The sequence below is a fragment of the Crinia signifera genome, chromosome 5 (genome assembly GCF_055691185.1).
Source record: "Crinia signifera chromosome 5, ASM5569118v1, whole genome shotgun sequence".
Taxonomy (NCBI): Eukaryota; Metazoa; Chordata; class Amphibia; order Anura; family Myobatrachidae; genus Crinia; species Crinia signifera.
The window spans coordinates 189,317,881-189,330,291 of record NC_139221.1 but is presented as its reverse complement, the minus strand read 5'-3'; the positions used below and the strand labels follow the sequence as shown (position 1 = coordinate 189,330,291).

Sequence of the window (12,411 nt, the reverse complement as noted above, 5' to 3'; positions counted from 1 at the left end):
CACGGGTTTTTGTCAACTTGTACCGTGGAGTGTTACTTTTTAAAGAATAAAACTTTTTATTGAAGTTTCTGCACCATGAAGCGCCTTTTCCTAGATCTGTTTCTCTGAGGATTCCAGAGACCCCGCCACACGAGAGAAATGTAGCTGCAAGTTCTGAGCTTTGGAACTATTGTGTACACTCTCCCTATGTTGTACTCACAAGTGATTGTGTAACTGGCGTAAATTTGGGACTTACATCTGGCGTGGACGGTCAAAATCTCATAATATATATATATATATATATATATATATATATATATATCTATATCTATATCTAGAGATATCTCTTATATATTTGGCTACATCTGTCACTCAAAGTGTGTCTGAAGCTGTAACGCTGGGTGGAGCCTCTGACTCACATGTTACACAGCCAAGACACAGCTACTCACCAGACACACCAGGTAAGCGCCCCACACCTCCATACCTCCCAACATGAATGCTCTGTTTGTGGACTTCCATCTTAATTTATGATTGTCATCACCTGTTTTAAACAGGGTAATTGATAAGAAAGGTGTTTAAGCACAGGTGATGGTAATCCATAAATTAAGAAGAAAGTCCAGAAACAGAACAATGTGTCCGTCCCTCCCCTCCCCTCCCCCCCATTCACGGCAACCTCACGATTAAATGGCACATGCAAAACACTGACATGGCGATTCACAGCACCCCCCAATTCGCGGCGACTCCCGCGATTTGCGGCCCCACCCCGTGACACCCCCCCTCCTGCGAGTCGTGGCACCCCGCGACCCCCCCCCCTCCCACGATTTGTGCCAGCCCCCCCTTCCTCACGGTACCCCCCCCCACCCCCCGCGACCCCCCCTGTCATTGCGGCAAGCCCCCGGCCCTGCGACCCACCCTCCCACGATTCGCGGCACCCACACCCCCCCCCGCAATTCACGGCATCCACCCCCGACCCCTCCGCCCGTGATTCGCGGACACACCTCACCTCCTCCCTCCCACCCCGCTCGCGATTCGCGGCAACCCCAGGATTAAATGGCACATGCAAAACACTGACACGGCTATGGTCGACAATGAAAAAGGTTGACATGAGTTTTTGAAGATTTATTTTTCTTTTTTGAATGTTTTCATAGTCATTCTCATGTGTCGACATGGACACCAATGAAGTGCCACACTTATGTCAACATTTACATGTGTTGACCTTTCTGTGTTGATTTTTTCTTGTAGCAATTTTTTTACAGTGACAACTATGTGCACGTAAACCTACACATCATCAACCAATTCTTTGTATAATATATAACACCTGTTCTGTTTTACTGTAGGTGTTTCAAAAGTCAGATCTTTTATTGCTACTATTACTGTTTATGTAAATGCATTCTGAATGACAGCAACATCCTACCATCCTTCTACAAGAATATATAACCAACTAGGTGATTTATCGCGCCCCGTGCCCCTCCCTCCCGCAATTCATGGACCCCCCGCGTACCCCCCCACACACACACACCCCCCTCCCGCAATTCACAACCCTCCCTCCCGCAATTCTCGCCCCCTCCCACGCTTTGCGGACCCCCGCCCTCACCCGCGATCCGCGGACACCTGTGCCCCCTCCCTCCCTTGATTCACGGCACCACCCACGCCCCTCCCACAATTCACGGCACCCCTAAACCCCTCTTTAGTCCCCCGTATACTCACACACCCCTATCACTACCCAGCTTCCTGCTCTCCTGAATCGTAACTTCCACCACTGGGGAGTCGCTGACGCTGTTTTGCCCACATGCTCCTATCATGCCTCATAGCCCAGCCTCCTGCTCTCATGTACCCTAACTCCCACCCAGTAGGAGGAGACACTGACTCAGGGCCACCATCCTGTACTGCCACACTGGACCCTCACCCACTGGCAGAAGCTGCACAGTATCTCCCACCCTCCTCTTTAGTCCCCCCTTATGTCCACACACCCCTATCAATACCCAGCCTCCTGTTTTCCTGTGTCGTGACCTCCGCCAGTGGGGATCCGCTGACTCAAAAACACCCTACTATATTATTGCACACACACCTAAACAACATGCACACACAGCCCCCCACACCCACAAATGTCACTGTACCATCCACACTATTAATGTACATCTTACTCTGTAACCGCTTTTTAATTAAACAAAACAATACACACCCCCTTCCAAATCATATGCTCTCTATTTAACACATTTCACCTAAAACTCAAGTTGCAATACAGGCCATCTTTCATACAATTCTAACCATCTTTCTCATATACAGATGTTCACAAATTAAGGGGGCGCAGCCCCTTACGACGGTGTGAAGAGCGCCTGTAGGGCGCGATGAATCACTATATATATATATATATATATATATATATATATATATATATATATATATATATATATATATATATATATATATATATATATATATATATATATATATATATATATATATATATATATATATATATATATATCAAAGTCCAATAGACCGGCACCCTCCTCAACACAGCAACTGCCGCGGTGCTTCCAGCAATAATAACTTACAGCAACTCCAGATGCGAGCACCCACGGTCTTAGAAATAACGGCAACCACAGACAAGGTATCTGCAAGCTTTCGGGCCTTTATTAGCCCTTCGTCAGGCAACACAAGATAAAACATACAAGACAGTGCTCACCTTAAATACATGTGTAGCTTACACCTGATGTCTCGTCGCCCAGCCCCCGGCATGTGTGTCAGGAGGAAGTTCCGGGTGTTACCTCACAGAACCTCCCCTCCACACAACTATCCGGCGGTAACCATGGAGACAGAGACACTCACAGTTCTGTGAACCAGTCTCACCTCCATTACAATGTATGGAGGAGTTTGTGTCGACAGTTCTGTGTTGATTACATACAAAAAACAAATATATACAAAAAATATATACAAAAGTGTCGCATAAATGTAGTGATAATCTCTACAAACAAGAGCATATATAGAGTGCAGTCAAAATATAATTTAAATACATAAAGGTATAGCGAGCAAAACAACGGGATTTTATATTGGGACAATTGTAGCATATACAGTCTAAAGTGACACTCTTAGTTAGAAAAAATGTTCATGTTTAATTGGTCATTTAGCCCTTTAGGTTTGACGGTCTCCAGTAAAAAAATCCACTTAGACTCAAGACGCAGGAGGCTTTTGTGCCTATCACCACGTCTTTTGTCTTCAGGGACATGATCTATGATTACATGCTTGAAACTTGCCAGATTATGCTTCAATTCAAAGAAATGTCTGGCAAGGGGCTGGTCAGAAGTTTTGCCACCCAATGCTGCCCTGATTGTAGTGCGGTGCATAGCCATTCGCTCCTTAAAGGGGCGAATGGTTTTGCCTATGTAACATAAGCCACACGGGCATTTCACCATATATACAACGTAAGCTGTACTACAGGTCACAGCGTGTCTAATCATGTAACGTTTCCCTGAGTGGGGATGGTAAAAGAATTTGGTTGCTATCATGTGTTGACATGTCGTACAGCCGACACATTTATAGCATCCTGGTTCGCGTCTGCGAATCCTTTTGTCAGTCTGTAGATGTTCACTGATGTCACTGTGTACTAACCAGTCCCTAATACTTTTACCTTTCTTATAACAGGGCATAATTTTAGAATGTTTCAATTGTCTAAGTTCAGTGTCATTCTGTACGACTGGCCACAATTTTTTACTCCAATAATTAATGTCACTACTGGCTGTTGTAAAGCCTTGTACCCAGTGTATCCGCTCACTACCACCTTGGGCAGCAGTATGACTAGGATTCTTAAGGGCTTGTTCCCTAGTTACACCCCCAACCTTTTTGCGTGCTCCCTCTAGAATATTATCAGGGTACCCACGATCTTTAAATTTATTCGTCATCATTTCAAAGGTTGTGTCTACTGCTGCAGTCTCACTGGTGATCCGCTTTGCTCTCAGGTACTGCGAGTATGGGAGACTACGTATGGTGGCAGGAGGATGGTAGCTGTCTGCCCTCAGTATCATGTTTCTATCAGTTTGTTTTGAAAACAAGGACGTGGAAATCTTGCCTTCAGATACAGAAATCATAACATCAAGAAATGCTATTTGCTCAAGGCTCATCTGATAGGTAAATTTAATTGAACAATCCCTCTGGTTGATGTCAAAAACCATTTTTTCAAAGTCTTCAGGACGCCCCCTCCAAAAGAGGAGCACGTCATCAATATAACGTTTGTAAAAAATTACACTGTCTCTCACTTCACGGGAAAAGAAAAAATCCCTTTCTAAATCAACCATGTACGTATTGGCGTAAGCGGGGGCCACGGGGGATCCCATGGCACACCCGCTTACCTGCAAGTAGTACCGGTTGTTAAACAAAAAATAGTTCTTAGTGAGTACCACTTTAAGAAGAGACAGAAAAAAATCCAAATTTGGACCTTCATAGAGAGGATTGTATAATAACAGTTTTTCAACAGCTAACAAACCCCCATCATGGGGGATGTTGGTGTAGAGACTGGTGATGTCCAGGGTGCATAGCCACGTACCCTCTGGAACATCACCAATCTCCCCCAATTTGAGCAGCAAGTCTGTAGTGTCTTTTAAATAGGTATCCCCACTCTGCACACACGGCTGGAGAAACGCATCCAAGTATTGGGAAATGTTGTTAAATAATCCTCCCCGGGCAGATATAATAGGGCGCCCCGGGGGGTTCTCCAAGCGTTTATGAATTTTTGGCAGTGTGTACAGAATGGGGACCCTAGGTTGAGACACTTTAAGGAAATTACCAACTTGTTCTGAAATCAACATAGTAAAAATTGCACCATCTATAATCTTAAATACTTCAGTTTTATATTGATCAGTTGGGTCATTCCTCAATTCACAATAAACATTCTTGTCAGCCAACTGCTGATAGATCTCATTACAATACTGATTGACATTCTGCACGACAACCCCACCCCCCTTGTCCGCAGACCTAATGACCACATCTCTGTAGCCATTAAGGTCTTTAAGGGCCTGCCACTCATCTTTTGTAAGATTATTTTTACGTTTAACTGAATGAGATTGTGACTCCATCACTTGAGCATCCAGTGCTTTGATGTAGCCCTGTATAGATACATTATGTGTCACAGGGTCAAAACTAGATTTGTTACAAAAACGTTTAGAGATGGTTGAATCAGTGTCCACAGTTCTGGCAGGTAAAGACTCAGTTCTTTTAGAGAAAAAGTCTTTCAATTTTAATTGACGGTTAAGATGGTATAAATCAATTTTCCAATTGAGACTGTTGAAAGGGTTGGTTGGCACAAAACTCAAACCCTTATTCAACACCCTCAATTCTGGCTCTGTAAGAATCCTGTCAGAAAGATTGAACACCTGATTTATTTGTTGCGAGTTTTGTTTTTCTTTGATTTGGCGGTATCGTTTGCCACCTCGCCTTGTACGCTTTGGGCACGACCTCTGCCACGTCTTGTTGTTACTCCTAAAGGGAGTTTAACACCAGCTTGATTGTAGCGGGCTGTGTCGTCACCTGATGATGAGGGTGCATCACTGGAATAATTATTAGGATACTGGCGGCCCCTCCGTTGATTATAGGGCCTGTAATTGGTTCTGGAATCAGGCTTGCCAGATAGCCACCTGTACACTTGATGGTCAGAGTAATCTCTGTTAACAGTGTCCAATTTCCTTTTCTTAAAGGCTACCAGTTCAGATTTGTAATCAGCCACCTGAGATTGAATTTTATCCAGCCAATCCTGACTTTTATCTTGTATCAGGATGCTTTTGTTTTTACCCTCATATTCTTTAATTTTTTCACGTACCAGTTTTAGTTTTAGTTCTCGTCCAGCTTCCTCTACAACAATAGTCATTAGGTCGAGGGAACACTTATTTAACACCGCAATCCATTTACGGCAAAATTCACCGTTATGTCTGCCAATAGTCGGTGCATTATTAACCCGGAAACCCCGGGGAATTTTCCTCTCTCTCACATAGTCAGACAAAGTAATGCCGTGCAACAAATAGTCCACCTCTTTTTTCTTTAAACGCAGTAATTGGAAATATACATCATCTGGAGTGACATCTCCGAGAGAGTCCACAAATTTCTCAGTGAATAGTATAGCGTCTGTCTCACTTTCAGACAGACTTAGAGTCTCACAATGCGGCACCTGTGTCCAATCAAAGCCACCAGCTTCATCCATATTAGCACAGGATATATGCTTTAATGCGAACACAAAAACCAAAGCACAAATTCCAGCAAGGGAAATGTTCAATGGTATAACAGTTCCTTCAGTACAAACATGTACACTGTATTCAATTCTGTGGAGGTGCTATCCGTCTGAGCATAGCCGTGAACAGCTGTCCACATATCAGCTATGCTAATATAGCAAAGTCCAATACATTTTTACAAACGTTATATTGATGACGTGCTCCTCTTTTGGAGGGGGCGTCCTGAAGACTTTGAAAAAATGGTTTTTGACATCAACCAGAGGGATTGTTCAATTAAATTTACCTATCAGATGAGCCTTGAGCAAATAGCATTTCTTGATGTTATGATTTCTGTATCTGAAGGCAAGATTTCCACGTCCTTGTTTTCAAAACAAACTGATAGAAACATGATACTGAGGGCAGACAGCTACCATCCTCCTGCCACCATACGTAGTCTCCCATACTCGCAGTACCTGAGAGCAAAGCGGATCACCAGTGAGACTGCAGCAGTAGACACAACCTTTGAAATGATGACGAATAAATTTAAAGATCGTGGGTACCCTGATAATATTCTAGAGGGAGCACGCAAAAAGGTTGGGGGTGTAACTAGGGAACAAGCCCTTAAGAATCCTAGTCATACTGCTGCCCAAGGTGGTAGTGAGCGGATACACTGGGTACAAGGCTTTACAACAGCCAGTAGTGACATTAATTATTGGAGTAAAAAATTGTGGCCAGTCGTACAGAATGACACTGAACTTAGACAATTGAAACATTCTAAAATTATGCCCTGTTATAAGAAAGGTAAAAGTATTAGGGACTGGTTAGTACACAGTGACATCAGTGAACATCTACAGACTGACAAAAGGATTCGCAGACGCGAACCAGGATGCTATAAATGTGTCGGCTGTACGACATGTCAACACATGATAGCAACCAAATTCTTTTACCATCCCCACTCAGGGAAACGTTACATGATTAGACACGCTGTGACCTGTAGTACAGCTTACGTTGTATATATGGTGAAATGCCCGTGTGGCTTATGTTACATAGGCAAAACCATTCGCCCCTTTAAGGAGCGAATGGCTATGCACCGCACTACAATCAGGGCAGCATTGGGTGGCAAAACTTCTGACCAGCCCCTTGCCAGACATTTCTTTGAATTGAAGCATAATCTGGCAAGTTTCAAGCATGTAATCATAGATCATGTCCCTGAAGACAAAAGACGTGGTGATAGGCACAAAAGCCTCCTGCGTCTTGAGTCTAAGTGGATTTTTTTACTGGAGACCGTCAAACCTAAAGGGCTAAATGACCAATTAAACATGAACATTTTTTCTAACTAAGAGTGTCACTTTAGACTGTATATGCTACAATTGTCCCAATATAAAATCCCGTTGTTTTGCTCGCTATACCTTTATGTATTTAAATTATATTTTGACTGCACTCTATATATGCTCTTGTTTGTAGAGATTATCACTACATTTATGCGACACTTTTGTATATATTTTTTGTATATATTTGTTTTTTTGTATGTAATCAACACAGAACTGTCGACACAAACTCCTCCATACATTGTAATGGAGGTGAGACTGGTTCACAGAACTGTGAGTGTCTCTGTCTCCATGGTTACCGCCGGATAGTTGTGTGGAGGGGAGGTTCTGTGAGGTAACACCCGGAACTTCCTCCTGACACACATGCCGGGGGCTGGGCGACGAGACATCAGGTGTAAGCTACACATGTATTTAAGGTGAGCACTGTCTTGTATGTTTTATCTTGTGTTGCCTGACGAAGGGCTAATAAAGGCCCGAAAGCTTGCAGATACCTTGTCTGTGGTTGCCGTTATTTCTAAGACCGTGGGTGCTCGCATCTGGAGTTGCTATATATATATATATATATATATATATATATATATATATATATATATATATATATATATATATATATATATATATATTATATATATATATATATATATATATATATATATATATATATATATATATATATATATATATATATGAGATAGAAGGGAGTTCAGAGTGCGCCTCAAATTACAATCACAAATAATACTTCAATGAGTTACAATAAAATGTTTTTAAAAAAAACAACTTTTATTCAAAAGTGTCTTCTGCAAGATGTCGGTAGCCCAACGCGTTTCGTCAAAAACTTGACTTCCTCAGGGGCATTATAGCAGATTTGTACAGACAGATTTCACACTGTGAATCATAATAAAATCAGTGTGATTTTACACATACATAAAATTAATACAATACAAAAATGTTTATATATATATATAAAACGAGAAGAGCATGATGAAGGGAAGGAGAAAAAATCAAGGACGAGGAGGATGAAGGAGAGGTCATTAAATAAGAATAATTTTTCTTAGGAGAGGTCTAATCAATATGACCACCAATACATAAACTGTAGTGCATAGAAAAAGGACCTTATTCAGGAAAAAAAGGTGATTAAAACCAGTAGTGTTGCCATTCAATAATTAATGGAGGAAAAAGAAAGAATAAGAACCCAGTGAGGAGTAATTAATTTGGATTATTAATCATACCGAAAGCAAATTTCGTGGATAGGATTCTTGCAATTAAGGGACCAGATTTCCCAAATGAAGAATCAACTCGCAATCCTAAGCAGAAAAATGATAGCCTTGCTGTAAAGGTGCATTGTAAACCTCAATTTTGACCGAGACAGGTGTTGGTAATTACATACCCCTGATGATCAGGTATAGCAATAAATACTGGCTGTTCAGTGTATTCCAAGTCAGGTGAGTTGGTTTTAGGGGGAATTGATTACCCCAAGTTTCCACAAAACAGGGTAACAGGAAAATCAGGCTATAAAATGAAAAACATATTGTCCCCTTTCAATACATGCATAGAAGATTTTCAAATATGTGACAGCATTCGAATTCATAATGATAGCAGGCACTTACCAAGCAGGAGCTAAACCGGATGTGGATACCAGGATTCCAAAGTGCTGAATGAAATCCTGAACTCCTCTCAGGTTATTTATGGGGCTAGCATGATTACATCACTTCCTGTGTGTGCAATTATCCTAAGTCTCAAAAAATGCTATAAAGCCACCCTTTGAGATGTGGAACTTAATTGGAGACATGAACCTCCTACTTATATTTATATCAGGAGTGTGAAACCCGTGAAAAAAAAAAAAAAAAAAAAATACATAAATAAATAAAAAAATAAATAAAATGGAAAAAAAAAAAAAATTATAATAAATAAATAAATAATAATTAAAAAAAAAAAAAAAAAAAAAAAGCTATGGCTCAGTGTGACGCGCATAGCCTTCCATAACTTGAAAAAATAATAATCAAAATAGTACTGACCACTGCTAAGGCCGCTATTAAATACAATATTAGTGTCCGTGTGAATAAATATATATGTGCTTCCCACTTATAATGACCTATACATATGTGGGTATATACAATCGATGGTAGCTTAAATTGGGAAGCACATATATATTTATTCACACGGACACTAATATTGTATTTAATAGCGGCCTTAGCAGTGGTCAGTACTATTTTGATTAGCGCGTCACACTGAGCCATAGCTTTTTTTTTTTTTTTTTTAATTATTATTTATTTATTTATTATAAATTTTTTTTTTTTTTTCCATTTTATTAATTTTTTTATTTATTTATGTATTTTTTTTTTTTTTTTTTTTTTTTCACGGGTTTCACACTCCTGATATAAATATAAGTAGGAGGTTCATGTCTCCAATTAAGTTCCACATCTCAAAGGGTGGCTTTATAGCATTTTTTGAGACTTAGGATAATTGCACACACAGGAAGTGATGTAATCATGCTAGCCCCATAAATAACCTGAGAGGAGTTCAGGATTTCATTCAGCACTTTGGAATCCTGGTATCCACATCCGGTTTAGCTCCTGCTTGGTAAGTGCCTGCTATCATTATGAATTCGAATGCTGTCACATATTTGAAAATCTTCTATGCATGTATTGAAAGGGGACAATATGTTTTTCATTTTATAGCCTGATTTTCCTGTTACCCTGTTTTGTGGAAACTTGGGGTAATCAATTCCCCCTAAAACCAACTCACCTGACTTGGAATACACTGAACAGCCAGTATTTATTGCTATACCTGATCATCAGGGGTATGTAATTACCAACACCTGTCTCGGTCAAAATTGAGGTTTACAATGCACCTTTACAGCAAGGCTATCATTTTTCTGCTTAGGATTGCGAGTTGATTCTTCATTTGGGAAATCTGGTCCCTTAATTGCAAGAATCCTATCCACGAAATTTGCTTTCGGTATGATTAATAATCCAAATTAATTACTCCTCACTGGGTTCTTATTCTTTCTTTTTCCTCCATTAATTATTGAATGGCAACACTACTGGTTTTAATCACCTTTTTTTCCTGAATAAGGTCCTTTTTCTATGCACTACAGTTTATGTATTGGTGGTCATATTGATTAGACCTCTCCTAAGAAAAATTATTCTTATTTAATGACCTCTCCTTCATCCTCCTCGTCCTTGATTTTTTCTCCTTCCCTTCATCATGCTCTTCTCGTTTTATATATATATAAACATTTTTGTATTGTATTAATTTTATGTATGTGTAAAATCACACTGATTTTATTATGATTCACAGTGTGAAATCTGTCTGTACAAATCTGCTATAATGCCCCTGAGGAAGTCAAGTTTTTGACGAAACGCGTTGGGCTACCGACATCTTGCAGAAGACACTTTTGAATAAAAGTTGTTTTTTTAAAAACATTTTATTGTAACTCATTGAAGTATTATTTGTGATTGTAATTTGAGGCGCACTCTGAACTCCCTTCTATCTCATTTCTATTACTTTGGTTCCTGTCTAACAGAGGATCCCTCAGAGTTGCTGCCACTAGCAAACGTTAGCGCGGTCTGGGTACCTTTTTCTTTAATATATATCTCTATCTCTATCTCTATCTCTATCTCTATCTCTATCTCTATCTCTATCTCTATCTCTATCTCTATCTCTATCTCTATCTCTATCTCTATCTCTATCTCTATCTCTATCTCTATATATATATATATATATATATATATATATATATAATTTTCCATCTATGCCGGCACTCCAATTATAACAAACAGCTTGGTCGGTGCACTCCTAATCAATCTGTAGAACTCCAATAATGAAGGCACACGACACAGGATCAACTTTTCACCGCAAGTGTATTTTCAGGCTAGTAACATCTAGCGCTTTCAGGGGATACAACCCCCGTCATCAGGATGGTAGCCACACAGATACAATGGTGCAGTCAGGTAACCCCAGCTCCTCCCCAAACAACATTTAAATAGCAAACATGTATGATTACTCACCTGTCCTGTCGCCCAGCTCCCGCGGCCGCACATCGCCAACCCGGAAGTGCGTCATCGCATACTATCCAGGACACAGGAAGCTCACTCCTGGAACGCACAACGTGCGCTACAAGACCCACTTCCGCGTTCCACTGGATGAAACGTCCATCCTCCTTATTGGGCGGTGCTACCCTCCGTGGATGCCGGCGCTATGGATCAGGGAATCACTATACAAAAAATAAAACAACAACACAGTGAGACAGAGAACATTAAAACATCAACAATAGGTATCCTAATTCAAGGGATACAACATTACACTACACCTGGACAAACAGACGAATAAATTATACTATACATCGCATAGAATAAAGATTCGATCAAACACAAGTGGGCCATGTCAGGACTCCTCCTGTAAGCTGAAAGTCCAAGGGTATCAAACATAAACCTAGGCATACAGTGTATTTCACAGAAAATGTATTTACATAGAGACTGGACTGTTAGGTGAGACTATTCCAGTTGATCTTGTCATTGAGACCACCCGGTTTGGTGGTCCCAAGTCTCAAGATCCACTGGGTCTCCCTAATGAGCAACCTTTTGGCTCGATCACCTCCCCTGGCGCTCAGTGGGACCTGATCCAGCATAAAGTATTTTAAAGAAGCTAAAGGGTGACCCATGCTTTTAAAATGCCGTGGAACCGGCTGGTCCACATCTTTTCCCTTTAAACTCAAGTCAATAGATGACCGATGGGCCGCCATCCTCTCTTTGAACTTACGTGTGGTTTGGCCCACATACCATAATCCACATGGGCAGATGATCGCATATACCACGTGTGTGGAGGAACACGTCAACACCGATCTAATCTCATACCTCTTATTGCAGTGGGGATGTTGGAAGTCCTTACATTTAATTAAGTATTTA

General features: G+C 40.8%; 1 protein-coding gene and 2 long non-coding RNA genes across 4 annotated transcripts in view; 1 reads left to right on the top strand and 2 right to left on the bottom strand.

The window, feature by feature from the left end:
* Positions 1-12,411, bottom strand: part of SDHA (succinate dehydrogenase complex flavoprotein subunit A) — a 215,279-nt gene that overhangs the window by 161,412 nt on the left and 41,456 nt on the right. The window lies entirely within an intron of this gene.
* Positions 8,220-9,209, bottom strand: LOC146079618 (uncharacterized). Its single transcript, XR_014474651.1, has 3 exons — positions 9,112-9,209; positions 8,734-9,013; positions 8,220-8,389 (listed from the first exon to the last, which is right to left on the bottom strand). It is a non-coding gene; the product is annotated as an uncharacterized LOC146079618 (long non-coding RNA).
* On the top strand, positions 9,987-11,086 carry LOC146079617 (uncharacterized). The gene is made up of 3 exons (XR_014474650.1): positions 9,987-10,084; positions 10,183-10,462; positions 10,805-11,086. It is a non-coding gene; the product is annotated as an uncharacterized LOC146079617 (long non-coding RNA).